Genomic DNA, 9,836 nt, shown 5'->3' on the forward strand with positions numbered 1-9,836 from the left:
AGAGACAAAATTTGCCATTTTCGGATGTTTATGAACATTAAGTCATCAATATTTGTAACATGAACATGATTGCTGTGAGACTCCGGAGGCAGGTGATAGCTATTGGCAGGCCAAGCGGAATGCAGCTTTCATGGTCACTCAGGCAAAAACTCTGGCATGGGAGGAGTTCAGTCAGGCCTTGGAGAACACTTTCTGAGCGGCTTTAAGGAAATTCCGGTCCACCATCCAGCATCTCGGGAGGGGGAGGGCTGCCCCATCTCCACTGCATAGTGGAGATGGGGACCTCGACTCAGGATGTTGTGAGTCTGTGGGAAGAATACTACTCAGACCTCAATTCTACCAACCAGAGGTGGGTAGAGTAGCCAAATATTGTACTCAAGTACATCTTTGCCAGATGCACTACCAAACAAACAATTGAAACATCTGGAACTTATTGCAAGGTGTTTTCTCAAGTTACAAGTGGGCTGAAATATCCTCGTTTGTGCAGACACAAGACTACACTGCATCGTAAAGCTGTTGTTTTTCGGACTCTGAAAAGTAAACACTCGCATGGCTATTTTTTTCCCCCCCAAAAAGGGTCATTTTGATAAGCCCGTGCAGGCTTTGTGTGCGGTCATGTGACTGCCTTGTGCCATCTGATTGGTGAATTGGAGTGAGATCACGTTGGATTGGTTCAACGGCGCCCCAGCGGAAGTTTAGTTATCAATTCTTGTTTAGTTATAAATTTTTCGTGTGCCATCTATCGGTTTAGACGACTTCCGCATTGGGCGCTGTTTGCTCCAATCCACCGTCACCGCCAGTGATGTTTGACTCTAGTGCACCAATCAAACTCCACATGGTAGTCACATGACCGCACAGAACGTCTTCTATTGGGCTTCGCGGCCATACATATGAACACTAGATATGCCAACCCAGCTAATCGACGTGCCTACGTGCCAGCCATGCTGGGAAGGTTGTCGTTCCCATTGAAGGCAACATTGCATGGACAGACACCAAAATAACATTTTGCATTTGTCTGGCACTGTCTGCCAAAACATGGATATTCCCGCCAACTTTGAACTTGGGAATTAGCCCTATTTTATGGTCATAAATAACTATAAAACATCCATCTAGACTCCTATTATTTTCAAGTAACAGTACTCTTACTTGAGTACAATATTTAGCTAAGTTACCCACCTCTGGATAAAAAAAACTCCTCTGTGCCAGGGCCCCAAGGGTTCCGAAAGGCTCTGGATGTTGTGCGACTGTCCTGGTTGACACGTCTCTGCAAAATCTCTTGGACATCGGAGATAGTGCATCTGAATCGGCTGACTGGCGTGTTGGTCCGGACCGGAGGTGTGTGTTCTAACTACGGGGGGATCACATTCCTCAGCCTTCTTAGTAAGGTCTTTTCAGGGGCTCTGGAGTGGAAGGTCAGTTGGGAAGTCAAATCTCAGATTCAGGAGGCACAGTGTGGTTTTTGTCCTGGCTGTGGAATGGTGGTCAAACTCTACACATTGAGCAGGGCCCCGGAGGGTGCATGGGGCTTCCCCCAATCAGTCTATATGTGCTTTGTGGACTTAAAGGAAGGCGTTCGACCGTGTCTTTCAGGGGGACTTGTGCTCTGGGAGTATGTGGTACCGCACTACGGAATGAGAGCTCTTTGATCCCTGTAAGACAGGTGTCAAATTTGGTCCGCATTACCAACCAGTAAATCAGATTTGTTTCAAGTCAGGATTGGACTCCGCCAAGGCTGTAATTTGTCACAGATTCTGTTATAACATGAATTTTTAGGTGCAGCCGAGACGTTAAGGTTATCCGGTTTGGTGACGTCAGTATTATGTCTCTGCTTTTTGCAGATGATTTGGTTCTGTTGGCTTCATCAAATTTCAATCTTTAACTAAAGCTGAAGCAGTTTGCAGCCGCGTGTGTAGCAGTTAAGATAAGAATCAGCACCTTCAGGTCTGAGACCATGGTCCTCAGTCGAAAAAAGCCTGGAGTGCTCTCCCCAGCTTGAGGATGGGGTCCTGCCCCAAGTGGAGGAGTTTAAGTATCTTTGGGGTCTTGTTCACGAATGAGATATCAATACCCGTGAGCGTTTTGAAATGAGCATGAGTCCTTTATTCATTAAAAGGCCACTTTTCTTCAAACTCACAATATATCACAAAGTTTTCTTTCAAATATGTTTTTCTGGTTTTCTCTGATCTTAAAGGTGCAGTATGCAAAGTTCAAAACGCTAGCAAGATTTGAATGTAGCTTCACTACACTACTCCCTCCCCCTCTCCCTGAGTCTCTTGTCGAAACCACGCCCCTCATCCATCGGCGTGCACGTGCAAGTCTCCTGGCTTGTAGATGATGTTCTGTGGTACAAGATGACCACAGAACATCATCTACAAGCCAGCAACAACGCTGCCAATTTGGTCACATCTCGTTCACCAGTAAGTATAGATACAGAAGTTATAATACTGAATGTACTGTAAGTGGCAAAGTAACTTGTGGCATTATTGTTAGAACGTAACAGGCATCTACGTATTAGCCACTTATTTAGTAACAACTAGCTTTGATTAAAGCTATAAATATCAATAGGGGCCTATACCACTATTTAGTAGAGGCACAGTCCGGTGATTTTATATAATTTGTTGTTCAAAGTTCCCAAGAGGAGAGCACGGCCATTGGTGACACCGGCTGAGTACATCTCTGGGTAGCAGACGAGGAGGTAGGTTATGCACTGTGTAATGACACAATTTGTACACATGTATGCAAACCACAAACACGTTTTTAGTAACTGTAAATCACAGGCGAAAGCACAGCAATTGTGTCAACGTCTTTACCAGGTCCCCAACTGGCAACCATTATCCCTGTACCGTAATCGTGTGTGGTGGGGGGGTCGTGCATTAAAATTGGGGAGACTGGTAGGCTTGAGGTGAGTTCACGTGGCAATGATGACCTGCAACTGTCACCCCAACCAGCCCCCCAAAGGCTGTGCGAATGTATGTGAGGCATTAAATATCCACGGGGGAGAGGCAGGGCGGACCAGAGAGCAGGCCAGAATGCCGGAACGGCTGGCCGAGTGTCCTCTCCAGCCCGACACTGCCCTCCCCCCACTGATGGGTGTATGATGCATTAAAATTGGGGAGACTGGTATCTGTATCACCAATATAAGGACATTATACAGGATTCTGACAAAGCAGACAACAAATTATGCTCCGAGGAACCACATTTTATATTTTCAAAGCATTGCTCCAGTACAAGTGTGCATAATATATATTGCCCGCACACAGGCGGGGTCGGGATTTCAAACCCGGTCCCCAGAACTGTGAGGCAGATGTTCTAACCAGTCCTTCACCGTGCCGGTGTTTACAACTACATTCTGCATATCTGTACATTATCATTTCATGAGACAGCCAAGATTTAAGTAGAACTCTGCTGAGTTTGCAATAGTTCCTAAGTAGATGCCACAGTTTCCCCTAACAACAAGTCAGGTCGCCGAGGATCATCAGGCCTCAGTGTTGTGGAACGTGTCAGGCCGCCAGTGGCAGAAAACCTGTAATTATATTTTATAGTAATTGGGTTTATTTATAAAGGGGCAAAGCAAAGGAAATTTGGATACATTTCTACTGTATCTTTTGCTCAAAATGTCACTCTGAATTTGTGAGCTATAATCTATGGGGTGCTGTATGTAAAGCTGCCACCGCCAAAAATAATGAAGGACTGGCACATCAGCTCCAACTCCCTCTCCAACCACTCCCGTTTCCCCAAAAAGCCACAGCCCTGGATGGGCAAGTCATATCCCCTGTCACCCACCAAACGGTTCCATTCACCCTGCTTATTTCTGGTAATCACCGTGAAGAAATAACCCTTTTTGTCATCCCTCCCCCTGAGACTCCACTAGTCCTCGGAATTCCCTGGCTAAAGAAACATAATCCTGCCATAGACTGGACACACTTGTCAATCACTGGATGGAGCCCTCACTAACATTCACACTGCCTGTTTTCTGCCATACCGCCCTCCTGTAAACCACCACCACCTGCCACACCTGTTGACCTCTCCCGAGTACCTGAGGAATATCGTGATCGCTCCCCAGTTTTCAGCAAAGACCTGGCCATTTTTCTTCCCCCCGCCCCCACCGTCCATATGACTGCGTAATTAATCTACTGCCGGGGGCAACTCTTCCTTCCAGCCGTCTCTTCAACCTTTCCCACACTGAGAAAAAGGCAATCAAGGACTTTATCCATGACTCTCTGGCTTCCGGACTCATTCGTCCTTCCTCGTCTCCAGTAGAGGCAGGCTTCTTTTCCTGGATTCCACAACAGCAAACCTGACGCCCAGTCTCGGATGTACTCACCCCCCTCCAGTCCTGCAGAACCAGAACCCATCCTCCCTTCCTCATGCTTCATTGGAGCGGCCACTTGGAAAGTCGACCAAGTGGTCAAAGAGGCTCAAAAAACTAATAAGGATCCCAAGACCGGACCTCCAAACCGACTGTTCGTACCTGATTCTGCACGCTCTGAAGTCCTTCAGTGGGCCCAAAACTCCAAGCTCACCTGTCATCCCGGCATTACCCGCACCATCCTTTCATACAACAACACTTCTGGTGGCCTAGCCTAGCCAAAGTTCGTCCAAGCCTGAGGGAAGACTTCACACCTGTCCCCAGCTGGTCTGCTGCACCCCTTGCCTATCCTGATCCGCCCTTGGTCCCACATCGCTTTGGACTTCGTTACCTACCCCCCTCTGACACTATCATTTTAACTATTGTCAATCATTTTCCCAAATATGTCCATTACGTACCCCTCCCCAAACTACCCTCTGCCTTTGAAACTGCTAACCACCTTGGCCAACATGTTCTCAAACTCCATGGAATTCCCATCGATATTGTTTCGGACCAAGGTCCTCAGTTCTCCTCCATTGTATGGAAGGAGTTCTGTAAAGTGATGGGTGCAGCAGCCAGCTTGTCATCTGGATACCATCCACAGACCAATGGCAGACGGAGTGGGCAAATCAGTCCCTAGAATTGGCCCTTCGCTGCGTTGCCGCACACCACCCCACATCCTGGAGCTCATTCCTCCCATGGATTGAGTACGCCCACAACTCCCTTACCAGCTCCGCCACAGTTATGTCCCCGTTCATGGCTTGCTACGGTTTCCAACCTCCATTATTTAGGGAAAAGGAGCAGTGGTTCCCGCAGGACCACCTCAAGAAGGTCCAGGCTGTCTGGAAGGACGTCAGGGTGGTCTTAATCCAATCCACAGAGAAAAATAAACGGCTCGCGGACCTTCGTCGCTCCCCTGCACCTGAGTACAAGGTGGGTCAAACCGTTTTGTTTTCCTCCCGTCAACTTCCACTTCAGACGGAATCCGGCAAAATCACTTTATTGGCCCATTCCCGATCACAAAAATCATTAATCCCACGTCTGTTCAACTGAAACTTCCGCAGTCTCTGAAAATTCATCCAACGTTCCATGTATCACTACTCAAGCCTGACCGATCGTTCTCCTGGGGTACTACGGCTCTCAAACCTGCACATAAGCTACACAAGTCTTGCCATACCTCTGACCTCCGTGTTTTTCCTTGTCCTCAGTGCGCCTTCCGTGTTCCTTGCCGTGCTGACCTCCTCCACCACGCCGCCAAGCCATCCTCCTGCTCACGCCACCGCATGTCGCACGTTCCCTGTCCCTGACCTGTCAATACACCCCAGGAATCCACCTTGATCATTCCCCTCCAATAAACCTTTCTCCACAACCCTCTCAGCCTGGGTCCAGAGTTAAATTATACCTTTTTAACGTGACACATTTAGCTTCAAAACGTGTAAAATACTGGTGTGATTTTTTTGAGACTCACTTTTCTGCACATTTAGAACAATATTTGTCAACTTTATAATTAAATCAAAATATTCAATGTGACACCGAAATCTCAAATCTAAATGTTAAATACTGTATTTATTTAAATGTTAAATATATCTAAATATAAAATATTTATCCAAAGGTTAAATATACATCTACATGTAAAATATAAATCTTAAAACAAAATGTTAAATATATAAATGTCAAATTAAGTATCAATCTTAAATTGAAATATTCATTCATTCATTCATCTTCCGTACTGGTTATCCTCACTCGGGTCGCGGGCGTGCTGGAGCCTATCCCAGCTGTCTCTGGGCGAGAGGCAGGGTACACCCTGAACTGGTCGCCAGCCAATCGCAGGGCACATATAAACAAAAAATATTAAAACTAAATGTTAAATATAAATCTAAATATAAAAATTCATTGCTAAATGCTAAATCTAAATGTTTCCCATCAAACTAAATATTTAGTTATATGTATATAACACATATACCGGGAGATTGAAAAGTAACACCCTATTTTTAAGTACTTGTAATTTCTGAACTATAATTCTTACAAGAAATGAACATGAGAGGTATTGCATGGAGTTTCATTTAAAATTTGATATGGGCGCCAGCATTAGCCACCAGTTTCGCCTGGGAACCGATTTCACAAGGAACTCTTGTGGGATGGAAGACGTAACTTCTCGTATTCGCCTTTCAGGAGAGGGGTCCGTGTGCAGCGTGCAGGGAGGAGGCGTAATATTGTAAAGAGGCGTAACCAAGGGAAGAGGCGTAACTACTTAAAATGACGTCGGCGGCGGCATGTATTAGCCAATAGTATTGTGGAAAAGAGCAAGTGAAAACATGGCGGATCAGACTATAAGTGGCAATTTATTTCATCTGATTAATGTAAGGATTTAAAACACTTTTAAATTGCTACATATAGCTGTGGCTCAATCAGCAACGCTATCATGCATAAGTTTAAGCCACTGAGTTCCCTTTACCGACAATATTCGTCATTTTAATATACATGGACGAAGCTTCGATTGGCGCGCGCGCGTTTGCGCGTGTACGTACATGAAATGGCACCTTCAAAATGAGTATGCCTAACTTGTAAATGGTCAATCCACCGTAACGCTGCTAATTTAATTGTTATTCCTAGCATGGGCTAATTGAGTAATGCAACCATGAAGCCTACTCCATAACGTTAGGCTTTCCCTTTTCCTTTGTAGTGTAACAATAACAACAGTTTTGGTTGTGATTACCTTACTTTTTAGTGAGACAACTTTTGTTGTTGTTATTTCGGTAGCTCCATTCAAAATTTGAAATTCATATTATAGGGATGGGCGGCACGGTGGGCGACTGGTTGCCTCACAGTTCTGAGGACCGGGGTTCAATCCTTGGCCCTGCCTGTGTGGAGTTTGCATGGATGGATGGATGGATATATATATATATATATATATATGTGTGTTTGTATGTGCGTGTGTTATATCGATGGTTACAGTTTACAGCAAACAAAACCAAAATTCACCATCCCTAGAAATTCGAATATTATGCAACAGTGAATGAATCTATGTAATGTATGAGTACTGAACTAAATGGGATTTTCAAACATATTTTAATTTATTGAGATGTTCCTGTATGTTGTCATTTGTTTAATTGTTCCATCCATCAACCTTAACAAAGTTCCTTCAATCAAAAAAGTCTTTTTTTTTTTTTTTTGCTATTCTTCATGAATGCACACCATTCTGAATAGACAATTACAATACGGCATGTGACAAATGATTTGAGCATATTGGACAATAGCTACATGACCCTCGAGTTTTTGTTTGTTGTTGTTTCTTGGGGGGCATTGGGGGGTCTTTTATTGACAGTGCAACTCCATAGTTACAGGAGATAGGGAATCAGAGAGAAGGGGGATGACATGTATGAAAAGGCAACACCAGCCTTTGTATTTGGGTGACTTGCACTACCCACCGAGCTAACCAACAAGCCGACCTTTGAGGTTTTGATTAAGTCACAATACAAATGCAGCATTTGTTTTAAAAGGGGGGAGTACGCATATGTTTTGGATCACATGCAAAACCCATGAAAAGAGTTTTGTCACGGAAGTATGTTTCTGTTTCAAATCCAGTATAATCCATGTATTTTTTGTGAATTGAGCTTTTTTTTTTTTTTTTTTAATGGTAGGCAAATTATGGCCATATGAAAATGAATGTTTCTTTAGGATTTAACAGTAAGAATTAGAAAAACATTTCTGCATACTTTACAAAAGTGATTCCTCATTGTTTTTTTTTGTTTTTTTAATCCATAAAAGGAATGTTGCCCAGAACATCAAACCCGGAACATGGTCGGACCTCTCAAGCCTTGCTATAGAGGTTAAAAAAATAAATAAATAACATTTAAAACATCTCCCAATGATGATGAATGTTATGATTTGGGCTGATGCTTGAAGCTTGCACACATAGTTTGATACTGTATTTAAGATGTTGAATTTTGTATCTTGCAACATTTTTTTACTGCACCAAATTATGGCTGTAATGACTGCGGTATATTCATGTTAATGGTAAGTGAAAGCTTGACTCTGAGGGGGGAAAAAAATGTCCAACCGTGATTTATATTCCAAACATGCAGCTATACCTTTCCTTCACTGGCATAAGACTCATCAGCTTTGTGATGTCATGCATTGGAAGAAACTAAATTTTGATGTATTTGCACATTTTTCAGTACTCCTGCTATGCTGTCATGGAGGTTCCATTTGATTTTACAGGTGTAAGTATGATGCTACTACACATATATACCTTTAGGTTGTTTTTTTAAATATTTTGGTCTTCTCATGCATGCATCCTAAGGATGTATAATCTCATTTGTATGATCTTAATTTTTGGGCCTGGGACAATCCTTTGTAGCCTACTGAAAAGGTATTGTACTTTCAGGCACGCATCAATATTTCATTGTCTTCAAGTTATGGAAGTGAAGCACATTTATGAGCGAATGACAAACACTCACTGGCTAGTCATTAGACAAATCTACATGGCGTGCCCGCTCGACACTTCTTTATCTGAGAACCATGTGGCTGTAACAACATTTGTACAATCAGAAAGAACAAAAGGAAATCTGAAAGCTACCAAATGTTGACAAATAATTGTTTTATGATACTATCCTTGTTCAAAGTGGATCATATTGGACATTAGCTAATTTTTCATTCACGCTGTATGTTCACAGCTGATGGATTCCATTTTGAGGAGTATCTTCATTGAAGCTGTTCTTCAGGATGGGGATTGTGTGATCCGTGCGCTGGCTCTGACCTGGACCCGTATTTGGGTTATAGTCAGACTAGGGACGTTCCGCAATGCAGCACACCTTCACTGGCTAGACAGTGAGTGAGTGAGTGATACTATACAGATATAGTTGACTATTTTGTTTTTTTTGTTCACAGGTGTCGTGACCTGGAGTCTGTACTCCCGTGAATATAGGAACACATACAGAATCCTCTATGTCATTGCCACTTGTGTCCAATGTCATAATAATGATAAAGACAAAAAAGGTTATCGAGGACGGGGAAAGAGAGGAGAACTTTTCAGTTTTCAGTCCAACGGCGACAGTCTGGGAGGATGCTGCTCGATGGACTGTTTTTTGTTTTGGGATTCACACCATTTTTTTACATGCTGTTTGAAGCTAAATGTGACGAAAAATGTTATTTTCAGTGTGAGCCGCTTTACAAACAGCACCCCATAATAATCATCGTCTTTCTTTTTCAACCTTCAATGTGCGAAGGGTCCACTACTTGACATTTTTCTATACCTGGAATAAGACAAGACACAATGTGGAAGGAAAGATGATGTCCCCTTCCAGCCTTTCGAATTTCATGGGCTGGAACTCACAAACAGTATGGCCTCGAGGATACATCTGAAACAGAAAAAAAAATGCTGAAAAAGAAAATCCCTATCCATCCATGCATCCATTTTTCTACCGCTTATCCGGGTCGGGTCTCGGGGGCAGTAGCTTTAGCAGGGACGACCAGACTTCCCTCTCCC

General features: G+C 43.6%; 1 protein-coding gene across 3 annotated transcripts in view; it reads left to right on the top strand.

Annotated features, from left to right (window-relative positions):
- si:ch211-214e3.5 (zinc finger protein 518A) overlaps positions 1 to 9,135 on the top strand; it is a 49,660-nt gene extending 40,525 nt beyond the window's left edge. The window contains exons 5-7 of one of the 3 annotated variants that reach the window (XR_009785678.1): positions 2,629 to 2,695; positions 8,527 to 8,571; positions 9,025 to 9,135. The gene's annotated coding sequence lies outside the window, so the exon portion shown is untranslated. Of the gene's footprint in view, positions 1 to 2,628; positions 5,914 to 8,526; positions 8,572 to 9,024 lie in introns of those variants that run through there. The other 2 variants (XR_009785677.1, XR_009785675.1) reach the window with 2 other exon arrangements.
- Positions 9,136 to 9,836: the final 701 nt, after the last annotated feature.

Source organism: Phyllopteryx taeniolatus, chromosome 19 (genome assembly GCF_024500385.1).
Source record: "Phyllopteryx taeniolatus isolate TA_2022b chromosome 19, UOR_Ptae_1.2, whole genome shotgun sequence".
NCBI lineage: Eukaryota > Metazoa > Chordata > Actinopteri > Syngnathiformes > Syngnathidae > Phyllopteryx > Phyllopteryx taeniolatus.